Genomic DNA, 13,910 nt, shown 5'->3' on the forward strand with positions numbered 1-13,910 from the left:
ACAACCACATGACGTCCCAACTCATTTAATCAATGCTGTGACCCACGAAAGCAAGCACTTTCTTCATCACTCTGTCTACCCGCAACTCCACTTTCAAGGATTAACGTCTGCACTCCTGGAGCTATTCATTCAGCAACAATCCCCAGGGGTCTACCATTCACTGTATCAGTCTACCCTGCTTAGTCCTCTCCAATTTTGTTCCATTTGCTCACACAGGCATGTCTTGTTGACTTTGTTCTGAGCAGTGTGGATGCTTTCTCCCTTTCACACTTCCATTAACACCCATATGATACCTCAATCTCACCTTCACTATCATTAGCAATCTATCTCTTTGGCTCGGGGTACTTCTCACCAGATGTTCCCCTCGGTCTTACTCACCCCTCTGTCTATGCCATAAAAATGAGCATTTTCCAGCCCCTTTCAGTTCTGAATGAGAGTGAGATCAGACACGAGACATTAACCAATTCTCTCTCCACATACGTTCCCTGATCTGAAGACTTCCCCCAGCCCCCACAAGGATAGAAATGTCAGCACCTATTTCTCCAAATGTCATGTTTGATCTACTCATGACACATTCCTTGGATTTGGAGTGTTCTGATGTAGCGTTTAATAGGGATCCATCAAAATCAACATCCAGTCTTGTCTGAGAGCAGAACCAACTCAACTGACCGAACAAGCTGCACAACTCTTCTGTCGGATCTGTAGATGTGACATCCTCTCTCTCTCGTTAACACAACAGGATTAGAGAGGCTTGGAGTACCATTCTCTCTAAACACGATTCCTAATCCACTGTTATTCCAGACTTATATGCATAACATCTAAACCTAAATAGTTAAAGCTCCTCAGCCTGATCTCCCACCAACAACAGAATGGTTTCAGTGCAGAAAGAACGTGCTCTAATGGAATGATGTCTGTTCTTAAATTCCACGTTAAAGTTATTATTGCATTAATCTGTTATAAATAGTGTCCAATTAAGAGAGCATTCCTTTTTGTGGAACTCTACAGGAGTTTTCTGATCACAGAATCATACAGTACAGAAAAGGCCCTTTGGCCCATCAAATGTGTACCACCAATATGTTATCACTTACACTAGATTCATAGAGCTGTACAGCATGGAATCAGACCCTTTGGTGTCCATAACTAGAGGGCATAGGTTTAAGGTAGATGGGGAAAGGGATCTAAGGGGCAACCTTTTCACACAGAAGTTGATGCATGTATGGAATGAGCTACCAGAGGGAGTGGTGGGATTGGTACAATTACAACATTTCAAAGTCATCTGGATGGATAGATGAATTGAGAGAGATATGGGTCAAATGTTGGCAAATGGGATGAGATTAACTTCAGATATCTGGTCAGCATGGCCAAGTTGGATGGAAAGGTCAGTTTCCATGCTGTCCAGCGCTATGGTGGGGACATAACCCATGTCCACATTCCCCCCTCTACCCTGCCACTTGTTGTGTGGCTCGGGAACATCGTTGGGTCACCCAGACCCTGACAATTTCCACATAGCTCCGGGCATTTCTCACAAACGCCACTCGGATTGTCAGCCACTGTCAGAAACTTTAGTTTTCCTTTTTGTCCAACCTTCAGCACTGGGCGAGCATTCTCTGTTCCTGTTGTGGGATCGTGTTCAAATAGCCTCTTTATTCAGCAACCGCAAGTTGCACAAGCTTGAGGTGGGGATGGAATCCCAAAATACCGTCCTGACAGCAGCCTCTTTACACACAGCTCTTACAGAGATTAACACCCGTCACTATGGTGTTCCATTGTTTTATCTATTGTACATAAACGCTGGCTGCTACTCCTGATAGGATTGAGATTGTCTGTGTGGTCTGCTTGCAGAATTAAGAGGTGTTAGTCCTTTCGTCTTTTAAGTCAGCAAATGTTAGTAAAACTACTCGGCCTATATGCTCTAAATAAGTTAGATATTGTACCTGCACTGAATAAAATAATAAAGGATATTAAACTGTTTATCACTGCTGGATTGTGAGATATGTTTAGTATTTGCCAGCATGAGTTTCATTCATTCCTGCAATTTCATAGAAGCACAGTCTCGATAGTCAGCTTCTTAAAGGGGACAGTGGCTGCGAGTCAGGAAAACTACTTGATGTATTTATGTATTGATGTATTTATTCAGGTCCCGATAGACAGTTGGCAAGTGCTGATTAATATTCTATTCTTTCATGGTGATAAGATGGCAGGGAGGTATTGTTCTGAAAACATTACTATGTTGACAGTTATTCAGAGGTAGCTTTTGATGCAGAAATAGGCCTAAAACACTGCTAGTAGCAAGGGCTGGTAAGGGATGAAGGTGTGAAAAAGCAGGAATGAGTCAAAAGAGGTGTTTTAACTTATTCTATTTTGTAATAGTAAAATATACTACAAAACTGCAATTTTATGAATGAACGAATAAAGCTATGTTATAGGAAAGAGTTATGAGTGAATGAAATGGGAGTGCAGTATTATTAGATATAGGGCTCCTGTGAGCAGCTTAGAAAAGAGTTATGAATGACTAAATAGAAAGCGTTTGAGAGTGGGTTAGTAAAGAGACCTATAACACAATATGTCACATCATCCTGGCGGGGTTGGAGAAACTGGAGCCAGATTTCTTCGGAGTCAAACATGACAGATACACACCTCCTGACTTCAGTACATGCTCCAAATCAGTAAGTGTGTCTTAATAGGTGCTCAACTCACCAGGGAATATAATGCCCTCTTGAATATTAAGGGAAAAAGTGAGGACTGCAGATGCTGGAGATCAGAGCTGAAAATGTGTTGCTGGAAAAGCACAGCAGGTTAGGCAGCATCCAAGCAGCAGGAGAATCGACATTTCGGGCATGAGCCCTTCTTCAGGAATCCTGAAGGGCTCATGCCCGAAATGTCTATTCTCCTGCTCCTTGGATGCTGCCTGACCTGCTGTGCTTTTCCAGCAACACATTTTCAGCTCTTGAATATTAAGACAAGTAACACCCACAAAGCATCCAAATGTTCACTACTCAGTGTGACTGGATTGGTGTCTGAGCAGATGGCATGACTGACCTAATCCCTTCCCACACTCGGGGCAGGTGAACGGTCTCTCCCCAGTGTGGATAGGCTGGTGTCTCCGCAGGGAAGACCAATCAATGAACCCCTTCCCACACACTGAGCAGGTGAACGGCCTCTCCCCGGTGTGGACCCGTTGGTGACTCTGCAGGTTAGAGGACTGAATGAATGCCTTCCCACAGATGGAACACGTGAACGGTCTCTCCCCGGTGTGGACCCGCTAGTGTCTCCGCAGAGAAGACGAATCAATGAAGCCCTCCCCGCATATGGAGCAGGTGAATGGTCTCTCCCTGGTGTGGACCCACCAGTGTCGCCGCAGGGTGGATGAATCGCTGAAGTGCTTACCGCACACTGAGCAGGAGAAAGGCCTCTCCCCGGTGTGAACCCGCTGGTGGTTCATCAAGGCAGAGGACCGTGTGAATACCTGCCCGCACACTGAGCAGGAGAAAGGCCTCTCCCCGGTGTGGACTCGCTGGTGGGTCAGCAAGGCAGAAGACTGGGTGAACGCCTTCCCGCACATGGAGCAGGTGAACGGCCTCTCCCCAGTGTGAATCCGCCGGTGGGTCACCAGGGTGGATAACTGAACGAACGCCTTCCCGCAGACAGAGCAGGTGTACAGCCTCTCCCCGGTGTGGACCCGCTGGTGACTCTGGAGGTTGGAAGACTGGTTGAATGCCTTCCCACACACAGAGCAGGCTTCTCCCTAGAGTGGACCCGCTGGTGACTATGCAGGGTGGATAACTGAACGAACGCCTTCCCACACAAATTGCATGTGAAAGGCCTCTCCCCCGTATGGACCCGCTGGTGGGTCACTAGGGCGGATGAATGGGTAAACCCCTTCCCACACACACAGCAGGTGAACTGCCTCTCCCCAGTGTGACGGCGGCGATGGCTTTCAAGCAAGCATGGGAATTTGAATTCCTTCCCGCAGTCTCCACATTTCCACGGTTTCTTCATCACGTGGGAATCCCCACCGCCTTCTAGTGTTGACAATTAGTTGAAGGACCATTCACAAATGGAAGGTGTTCTATGTCTTGCTGCTGCGAACGGGATGTTGTTATTTCAGACTTTGTACCCGCTTAAAGCTCTTCCCACAGTCAGTTCACTGGTACACGCTCACTGAGGCCTGTGTACTTCAGCCTCACTGAAGTTTGAAACATTTCAAAGCAGACAAGACAGAAGAGAAATAAAATTTCCAGTGAGATTCAAAAGACTGATAACATTCCTGTGCCAGTGAATCGATTGTCTCGATCAGATCTTGTTTTGAGATTTATGGATGCAATTCCATCCATTCTCATATCCTGTAAAATAGAGAATACAGAAGACATCACTATCTACAAAGGATAGAAATTCCAAACAGACAATTCTGGTTCCTGTGGTACATTCTTTCTTCTCAATGCCACAGTGTCCCTCCATTCTCACTAGTTATTATTGCCCCATGCTCCACATTCTCCTAAAAATGCTGAAAAATGTTGACTGATGGATCTATGCTCACCTCTTCCTGCCCTGACACAGGTTGTCACAGATTGAACCAGGAGTGAGCCATTCAGCTTCTGGGGTTTGCTCTGCTGTTCCATAAAATCATATCTGTGCTGCTTTGGCCGTCACTCCATTTCCTGCTGTTCTCCATAACCTTTCATATCCCTGTCATTTAAAATTCTCTTCAATTAAGTCTTGAATACATTCCATGAGCCAGTCTCCATTACCTTCTGTGGGGGAACATTCCATAAACTAACAAGAAAAGAATAAATTCCTCATTTCTCCCTGAAATGGGAGACCACTTCCAGGCAGGTGGAAACTAGCTAGTTTAGAATCATGTTCAGCATGGACTAGATGGAATAAAGAGTCAGAAACTGAGCAGTTTAACCCCAGAATAGAAAGGTGGGTGAGAAAAGAAAGTGCCGTACTCACAGATAGTGAACAGAGAAAGGAAGTTGCAGTCTGAGGTGAAGCTCAATCTTCATTCAGGGAGAGAGGAGCAGCATCAGCTTCAGAAGCTCATTGTCAAACTTCCGCATTCAGTCAATACGGCGGTTCTGATTGGCCGGCGGACCAGTCTCCTTCCGGTCATCCAGGGATTCCAATTGGCTCACAGTTTAACTGTGTGATGTCATAACGCGTGGTCAATAGAAGAGAACCATCTTGGAACACGGGATCGTCATCGGCCAGCTCCCACCGTACGTCCCGCCCCGTATGAGGACGTCACAACGCGGAAGTAGTGCGATCAGTTTCAGACTGAGACCTCCCCAACTCTGGGCAATATCTGGGAGCAAAGCAATATCTCCCCCTTTCTATTCCTCATTCTGGGAGGGAGAGAGAAGAGGGAAGGCACTGTACACTTGTATCAACTGGCGGCGGATAGTGTGAATGCAAGCGAAGAGCTTTCAGATTCGCGCTCTCTTAAGGCTTTCTGATCCTCATGGCATTTATCAGAACTGGAACGTGAAAAGGGTCAGAGATTTGTCTAGTGTTATTGAGTTGTTAAACATTCAACGTGCTCTTCGTGGTTTTCTCACATTCGATTATAATTAATTGTTGTAATTATGTGTTGTAGCTATGTCATATACTTCCAATTATGCTGTTATTGAAGGGGACGGTAAGTGAGCATTGGACAGAGTCATAGAGATGTCCAGCGTGGGAACAGACCCCTCAGTCTAACTCGTTCATGCTGACCAGTTAATCTGGATAAATCTAGTCCCATTTACCAACACTTGGCCCATATCCCTGTGAACCTTTCTTAATTCATTCACCCATCCAGATGCCTTTTAAATATTGTAATTGTGCAAGCCTCCACCACTTTCTCTGCAGATCATTCCATTTGTACAAAGAGAGTCCATTCATCAGTCTAACAATGGCAGGGAAGAAGCTCTTTCTGAATCTGGTGCATGTGTTTCCAGATTCTGTATCTTCTGAAGTTGTGAGAGAGCATTAGGGGGTTGGCAGCATTTCTGCGGCAAAGAGAAGTGTAGGTGGAGACCATGGATGGTAGGTTGACGTCCATGATGGTCTGCGATGCGCATAAAACCTTCTGGGTATCTTATCATTCTGGACAAAGCAGGAGCCAGACGAGGTTGTTACACATCCAGATAGAACACTTTCTATAGTGCATCTGTAAAAGTTAGTGAGGGTCATTATTGATATACTGAATTGCATAAGCCTCCTGAGGAAGAAGTGTTGTTGTGCTATCCTGACTGAGATTGCCCCTTCATTTTTCCAGATGGTGAGAACAACCCACCGTGGAGTTTGCATTGCTGACAGAAAGCAGTTTGTGTTCAGCAGCAGCTTAGTCATTCACGCACTAGGTGCTGTGAGATTAAAAGTACGGACAGCCATGAGGAACCAGAGGTATTTCCAACCGACATTCAAAGTGATCAATCTAAACCTTGAAGTCTCAAATGAAATCTAGAAGTTCACTTCGCCAAAAGCTAATGGAGGCATCCTCATAAAATTACCAGATATACTTGGAATCCTGAGAAGAATTCAAGTGAATCCTAGAAAGATATTGCATGTCTTGGACTATTCCCAGAAAGTGAATGAACTATCAAGATTCATATAAAGATTTGTGGGAACTATGGCAGGGAAGGAAAGAAAACTAGATTTACAATTTAATGCCATACATACTATTCTGCTAAGTTACTCCTGTTGATTAGGTTTTCACATTTTTAAACAAAAAAAAAGTTGTTCTTCCAGTTAATGACTGGGTTTTCAAACTTCTCTTCAAAATTAATAATTTTTCTCTTCAAACTGAATGATTGTAACAAAACTGCATCTCATTGTTGAATTTTGAATCTGTAGGATGTGCTTGGTAAAGTTTGAATGAACAATATTTCAAAGTGAATTTTATCATGTTAAGTACCAAGACGTTCTGGAGAGGAAAGACTTGTCCTTGTGTGTTTTGCAACACTTAATCAAGGTCAGTTTAATAGAAGAAGCAGACAGGTTGATGCTCGGGCAAAACAGCTGAAATAATGCAGGCAGTAGCACAGCAATTAGGGTTCGAAAGTTAGCCAAAAATATAAAAACAGGTTGGAAAGTTTCTTCAGCTTTCTTTAAAAAAGTTAACAAAATAAGTGTTGGTTCTATAGAAAATGAGTCTGGAGATTCAATAACGGAGTATAAAGAGATGGTAGATGAATTGAAAAGAGCTTGAAGCTGTCTTCACTAGAGAGGATACAAGTAACACCCTGGAACTAGGTGTAAATCAGGAATTGAAAAGGAGGGAGGAACTGAAGAAAATTACAATTACCAGGGAAACTGATTAAACTGTTGGAACTATGAGTTGACAAGTTCCGGGTACGTGAAGGATTTCATCCAAGACTCTTAAAGAAACACTAACCAGTGAAATAGTTAACACATTGGTTTTAATTTTCCAAACGCCATTAGTTTCAGGGAAGGTTTCTTTAAACTGGTAAACTATTTTCTTCGAAAAGGGAGACAGAGAATGGGAAACTGCAGACCATTTACCTTAACATATGTCATAGGGAAAATGTCGAAAGCTATAATTAAAGATGTTATGACAAGGCACTTGTATAAGTTCAAGGTAATCAGGCAGCGTGAATGTATTTTTGTCAATGGGAAATAATGTTGTAGTAATGTTTTGAAGAACTGCCTCTTCCCAATGCGACTGAGCTGATGAATCTCCAGTGCCGACGGGGAATGGTATCCCTTCCCCCAGTCCCCACATTCCCACGACTTCTCCGCAGTTCTGGTGTCCTTTTGGCTCTCTGTTTCTGATGAACAAGTGAAACTGTGATCACACTCAGGAAACGTGTACAGTCACTCCCTCCTGCGAATAATGTAATAGTTCTTCAGTTTGTGTAACTGGTTAAAGCTCCTTCCCACAGTCAGCTCACTGGGGGACACTCTCTCTCTCTCTCTCTCTCTCAACAAGGGGAAAAGATGTACAAAAGTTGAGCAGCGAGACAAAATGCAAAAGCAATAAAACAATTGTGGCTGTACCCTTTTTTTCCCTTTTGGCACTTGGACATTTAAATGTATTAATAACACCATCTCCAAAAAACGTATTACGCATTCCTGCCGGTGTCAGCAAAACACTGGGCATAGTCATCGCTGTCCAGAAAAAACAGCGCGCGACCTTCTCTTGATGGACCAATAGGACGCCCAGGAGGACCGGAAAGAGACTGGTCTTCCTGCCAATCAGAGCTATCCCATTGACTGAATGCGGAAATTGGACCATGAGGTGCTGAAGCTGCTGTTCTTCCTCTCTCTCTCTCTCTGCATGAAGATTGAGCTTTAACCAGACTGCAAATTCTTTCCTCTGTCCAATATCTGTGAGTGCGGTACTCTCTTTTTGCACCCGCTTTTCCATTTCTTTTTCGTTCTGGGGTTCAATTGTTGACTTGCAACAACTGAAAGGAAAGGGAGTGAATCCGGGAGGGGGCAGACTCTGGAAACGTTGGTCCAGGTCTGTGTCGTAATGGGCAAAATAGACAGGCAGCAGGCTGCAAGAACACAGCAAGCCAGGCAACATCAGGAGGTGGAGGAGTCGATATCTTGGTGTAACCTTTGTTCAGGACTGGAATTGGGTACAGGGAGTGATACAGAGAAAAGGGGTGCTTGGGACACGATGGTGAAGTGGGGATAGGTGAAGACAGGTGGAGGGTGCGACCTGATTGACCAATGGGAGGAAGGAATCTGGTTGGTGGCAGAGAGGAGTGCAAAGGAGGGGTCGAGGCTGAGAAAGGAATCGGGGGATGGGAAGTGAAGTTATTTGAAATTGGGGAACTCTGTGTTGAGTCCTCTGGGCTGTAGGCTGCCCAGGTGGAAGATGGGGTGTTGTTCCTCCAAGTTGTGGTTTAGTTTGTTGTGGCAATGGAGGAGGCCAAAGATGTTCATGTCAGAAATGGAGTGGGAAGAGGAATTAAAATGGGTGGTGACGGGGAGGTCTGGTCAGCCTCTGCGGACCCGGCTGCAATGCTCGGCGAACCATTCCCAAGTTTACGCTCGGTCTCCCCGATGTAGAGAATACCACAATTTGCAAATGGATACCGTAATGTGAAGTTATAGCCTTTGTTGTGAAAAAAAGCAGAAAGGAGGGGTATTGTTTAAACGTTAATGTATTGGGTTGTGGAGAAAAGGAGAACTGCAGATGCCAGAGATTCGAGTCAAAATGTGGCACTGGGAAAACACAGTAGGTCAGGCAGCATCCAAGGAGCAGGGGAGTCGACGTTTTGGACCCGACCCCTTCATCGTGAATGCTGTATGGATGTACAAAGGGGCCTCAGCGTCCTTCGACACCAGTCAATGCCAGTTGTCAGACAGGCGCAGCAAGCAATCAGCATAGCAAATGGTATTTTGCCAAGAGGAATTCTGTTGTAAAGTGCAGATGCTTTCCTCCAGTTAGGTGGTCGTTGAATATATCCAAGGCTGCATTCATCTGATTTTTGAACATCATATAAGTGAACGCAAGAAAATGATTTTACAGAGTTACATTTAGAGTCATGCAGCACAGAAACAGACCCTTCAGTCCAACTAGTCCGTGCTGACTATATTCACAAACAAAACTAGTCCCACCTGCCTGCGTTTGGCCCGTGCCCCTCCCAACCTTTCCTATTCATGTATTTATTCAAATGTATTTATTCAAATGTCTTTTCAATGTTGTTACTGTACCTGCACCCACCACTTCTTCTGGACATTCATTACACACACAAACCACTGTATGCCAAAAAAGTTACCCTTCATGCCTTTTTAAAGTCTTTCTCCTCACCCCTTCAAATTTGCTGCCTAATCTTGAAACCCCCACCCGAGGGAAAGGATACACGGCGGTCACCTCATCTATGTCCCTCATGATTTTATAAACTTCGGTAAGGTCACCTCTTAGCCTCCTATGCTCCAGTGAAAATGTCCCAGCCTATCCACGTAGATGTTGGCAGATTCATATCCAGTTATGATCTGTTGAATGCTGGTGCAGGCTTGAAAGACCAAATAGCTTACTCCTGATTCCAGTTCTCACACTCTGTGTCCAGGACAGCAAGAGACCATAGGACATAGGAGCAGAAATTAGGCCATTCAGCCCAACGGGTCTGCTCCGCCATTTAATAATGGCTGATGGGTTTCTCAACCCCATTCTCTCACTTTGTCCCCGTAACCCTCTATCCCCTGGATATTCAAAGTCTCCATCTCAGTCCTAAATATCCAGAATGACAGGCCTCCACAGCCTTCTGTGGTAGTGAATTCCATAGATTCACCACTCACCACCATACCACTCTAAGGCTGTGCCCACTGGTTCTAGTCTCTCCAACCAATGGAAACATCTTCCCAATGTCCACTCTATTCAGGCCGTTCAGGATTCAGTATTGTTTATGTTTCAATTAGAACCCCCCTCCCCCCAAGTGTGGACCTGTTAACCAGCATGAACCAGACCCTGCAGGTTGTGGTACAGCAGGGATTAGGTTGAGCAAACTGAGAATGGAGGGAGAGTATGTAGGATGGAGATTTTCAAATTCTAGGGAACGAGAGAGGAAAAAAGAGTTCACTATAAATTATAATTGATTGGATGGGCTGAAGGGCCAAGGAGTGGCAGATGAAAATGCGTGGTTTGCATTTTGGTCAAGCAATGCAGGCAGGACTGACACACTTCAGAGGGGTGTTGTAGAACAAAGAGACCTTGGAGTGCAGGTTCATAGTTCGTTGAAGGTGGAGTCGCTGTAGACAGGATAGTGAAGAAAGCATTTGGTATGCTTTCCTTTATTGGTCAGAGCATTGAGTATAGGAGTTGGGAGGTCACGTTGCAGCTGTACAGGCCATGTTTGGAAGACTGCATTTGTTTCTGGTCTCCCTGTTATTGGAAAGATATTGTGTAACTTTGAAAGGGGTCAGAAAATATTGACAAGGCTGTTGCCAGAGTTGGAGGGTTTAAACTACAGGGAGAGCCTGAATACACTGGGGATATTTTCCCTGGAGCATCGGAGGCTGAGGGGTGACCATGTTGACATTCATACGCAGCATGGCTAGGGTGAATACCCAAGGTCTTTACCCCAGGGTAGGGGAGTCCAAAACTAGAGGGACATATGTTTGAGGTGAGAGGGGAATTTTAAAATTCTTCTGGTTGGGTACATGAATAGAAAGGATTTAGAGGGATATGGACCATATGCAGGCAAATTGGACTAGATAAATTTAGGATACCTATTTGGCACAGACAAGTTGGACCGAAGGGTCTGTTTCCGTGCTGTATGACTTTAATCGTCTTCTGTGAAAGCAGAAATCTGATGGTGAAGACTGGAGTTTCAGGATGTTTTGCCCTTACTGGGAGCAGAGATGTTTGACTGAAATGTGTTGGTGTTAATGTCTTGATGTTCCATTTTGCTCCCACCTTCCTGGGGCCGTTAACCATTTCGTATCTGGTTGTTCATCAAGAAGCTGCATTGCACCCTGAATTGACAATTTTTTTTTTGCTGAGTGAGGCAATACTTCCTTCGAGTTACGCTGTACCAAGGATCCAGTTACAAAGGGACAGCTTGGTGGTGACAAACAGTAAAGAAGGTGAGGTGGGATGGGTGGAGAGTGTGTGTGCTTTGAACTGTTTAAAAAGCAGTTCATTTTTCTACGTTTTTTTGCCGGGGGGCTTCTGAAGCTGTAACAAAGCTGGGTCACAATAAAGGTTACCCGAACTTACTGCTGGGCTCAGATTCTCATTGAAAGCTTTGAGCTCCAAGAGTTTTAATTTTTAAAGCTGCTCATTTCTTTCAGCCTGCTGCACTAAGTTTCCAATGTCGCATATCAAATGGAGCAGTGAATGAGAAGCTAGTATCTTGAGAAATTGAGAATTTTTCAGACGTGCAGAGTAAGTCATTTCATTGGCATTGTAAAGTGTAATAGCAGCACCGGGAGGTGTGGGCTGTGTTCACGAGATACGATATGGAGGGGCTGGTATTGGAGTGGGGTGGATCGAGTTAAATATCTCACAAGTTGAAACTTTATTGCTGGAACAGCACAGCAGGTCAGGCAGCATCCAGGGAACAGGAGATTCGACGTTTCGGGCACAGGCCCTTCTTCAGGAATGAGCAGAGAGTGTTCAGCAGGAGAAGATAAAAGGTCGGGAGGAGGGACTTGGAGGAGGGGCGTTGGAAATGTGATAGGTGGAAAGAGGTCAAGGTGAGGGTGATAGGTTGGAGTAGGATGGAGGCGGAGAGGTCAAGAAGAAGACTGCAGGTCAGGAAGGCGGTGCCGGGCTGGAGGGATTCGGCTGAGACAAGGTGGGGGAGGGGGGATGAAGAAACTGGTGAAGTCCAAGTTCATCCCCTGTGGTTGGAGGGTTCCCAGTCGGAAGATAAGACGCTCCTCCTCCGACCGTCGCGTTGTTGTGGTTTGGCGGTGGATGAGTCCAATGACCTGCATATCCTCGGTGGAGTGGGAGGGGGAGTTGAAATGCTGTGCTACAGGGTGGTTGGGTTGGTTCGTCCGGGTGGCCCAGAGGTGCTCTCTGAATCGCTCCGCAAGTAGGCGGCCTGTCTCCCCAATATAGAGGAGGCCACACCGGCTGTAGCGGATGCAGTAGATGATGTGGGTGGAGGTGCAGGTGAATCTGTGGCGGATATGGAAGTTTCCTTTGGGGCCTTGGAGAGAAGTGAGGGGGGAGGTGTGGGCGCAAGTGTTGCACCTCCTGCGGTTGCAAGGGAAGGTGCCGGGAGTGGAGGTTGGGTCGGTGGGGGGTGTGGATCTGACAAGGGAGTCGCGGAGGGAGTGGTCTCTACGGAAAGCTGATAGGGGAGGGGAGGGAAATATATCCTTGGTGCTGGGGTCTGTTTGGAGGTGGCGGAAGTGACGGCGGATGATGCGCTGTACATGGAGATTGGTTGGGTGGTAGGTGAGGACCAGTGGGGTTCTGTCCTGGTGGCGGTTGGAGGGGCGGGGCTCAAGGGCGGAGGAGCGGGAAGTGGAGGAGATGCGGTGGAGGGCACCGTCGACCACAGGACCGTGTCGAGGCCACAGATGGCCTCCTTCCCCAGCTATGCCTGCCTCTTCGTAGGGTATGTGGAACAATCCATCTTCCGCAACTACACTGGCCCCACCCCCCATCTTTTCCTTCGCTACATAGATGACTGTATCGGCGCTACCACGAGGAGGTTGAACAGTTCATCCACTACACTAACACCTTCCACCCCGACCTCAAATTCACCTGGACAGTCTCGGACTCCTCCCTCCCCTTCCTAGACCTTTCTGTTTCTATCTCAGGCGACCGAACAGACCCCAGCACCAAGGATATATTTCCCTCCCCTCCCCTATCAGCTTTCCGTAGAGACCACTCCCTCCGCGACTCGAGATGACTTAAGGTTTTATAAAAAATAGGTGACATCTCAGTTCAGACAATGCTTTAAAGGTGTGAGGTTCGAGTCTATCAGTATCCCAATCTTGAATCAGACTGGTCCTATTTCCAAAGTAGGAATTTATAAAATATTACATGGATTGACTGCCTGCAGTTTGCGTGCTCTTTGAGCAAAATTGAATGTATCTGCAAGAATAATCCTGCCAATACAAATTCACCCCCTTACTCCATATTTCCCATGGACCATCCACCCTAATTTGCACATTCCTGGGCACTATAGGTAATTTAGCACAGCCAATCCACCCTAATTTGCACCCTAATCTCTAAATTACCTTCTCAAGAGTGTAATTTAAATGCAGAGCTTATCTAAGAAAAATGTCAGTCTGACTCAACATTGGGACCCAGACAGAATTCACACCTGTTATTAGAAAAACTGCATTTAAATGACATTCTTGAGAAGGTAATTAAAAATAAATTCAGGGATTAAGAGCAGAAACCCATTCTAAAAGATGGAAGATTTAATCTAAAATTGTTTAATGTATCACATTTTCATGACACTGGACTCTTTTGCTACAAATTCCGG

The 13,910-nt window shown here is 45.6% G+C and overlaps 1 pseudogene across 1 annotated transcript; it reads right to left on the minus strand.

Moving 5' to 3' along the window:
• Positions 1 to 2,926: 2,926 nt before the first annotated feature.
• Positions 2,927 to 5,069, minus strand: LOC148144264 (uncharacterized; annotated as a pseudogene). Its single transcript, XR_015751427.1, has 2 exons — positions 4,954 to 5,069; positions 2,927 to 4,343 (listed from the first exon to the last, which is right to left on the minus strand). The product of XR_015751427.1 is annotated as an uncharacterized LOC148144264 (transcript).
• Between the last annotated feature and the right edge of the window lie 8,841 nt (positions 5,070 to 13,910).

The sequence above is a fragment of the Chiloscyllium plagiosum genome, unplaced genomic scaffold (genome assembly GCF_037043375.1).
Source record: "Chiloscyllium plagiosum isolate Xiang-an unplaced genomic scaffold, Cpla_swu_hap1 HiC_scaffold_27, whole genome shotgun sequence".
Taxonomy (NCBI): domain Eukaryota; kingdom Metazoa; phylum Chordata; class Chondrichthyes; order Orectolobiformes; family Hemiscylliidae; genus Chiloscyllium; species Chiloscyllium plagiosum.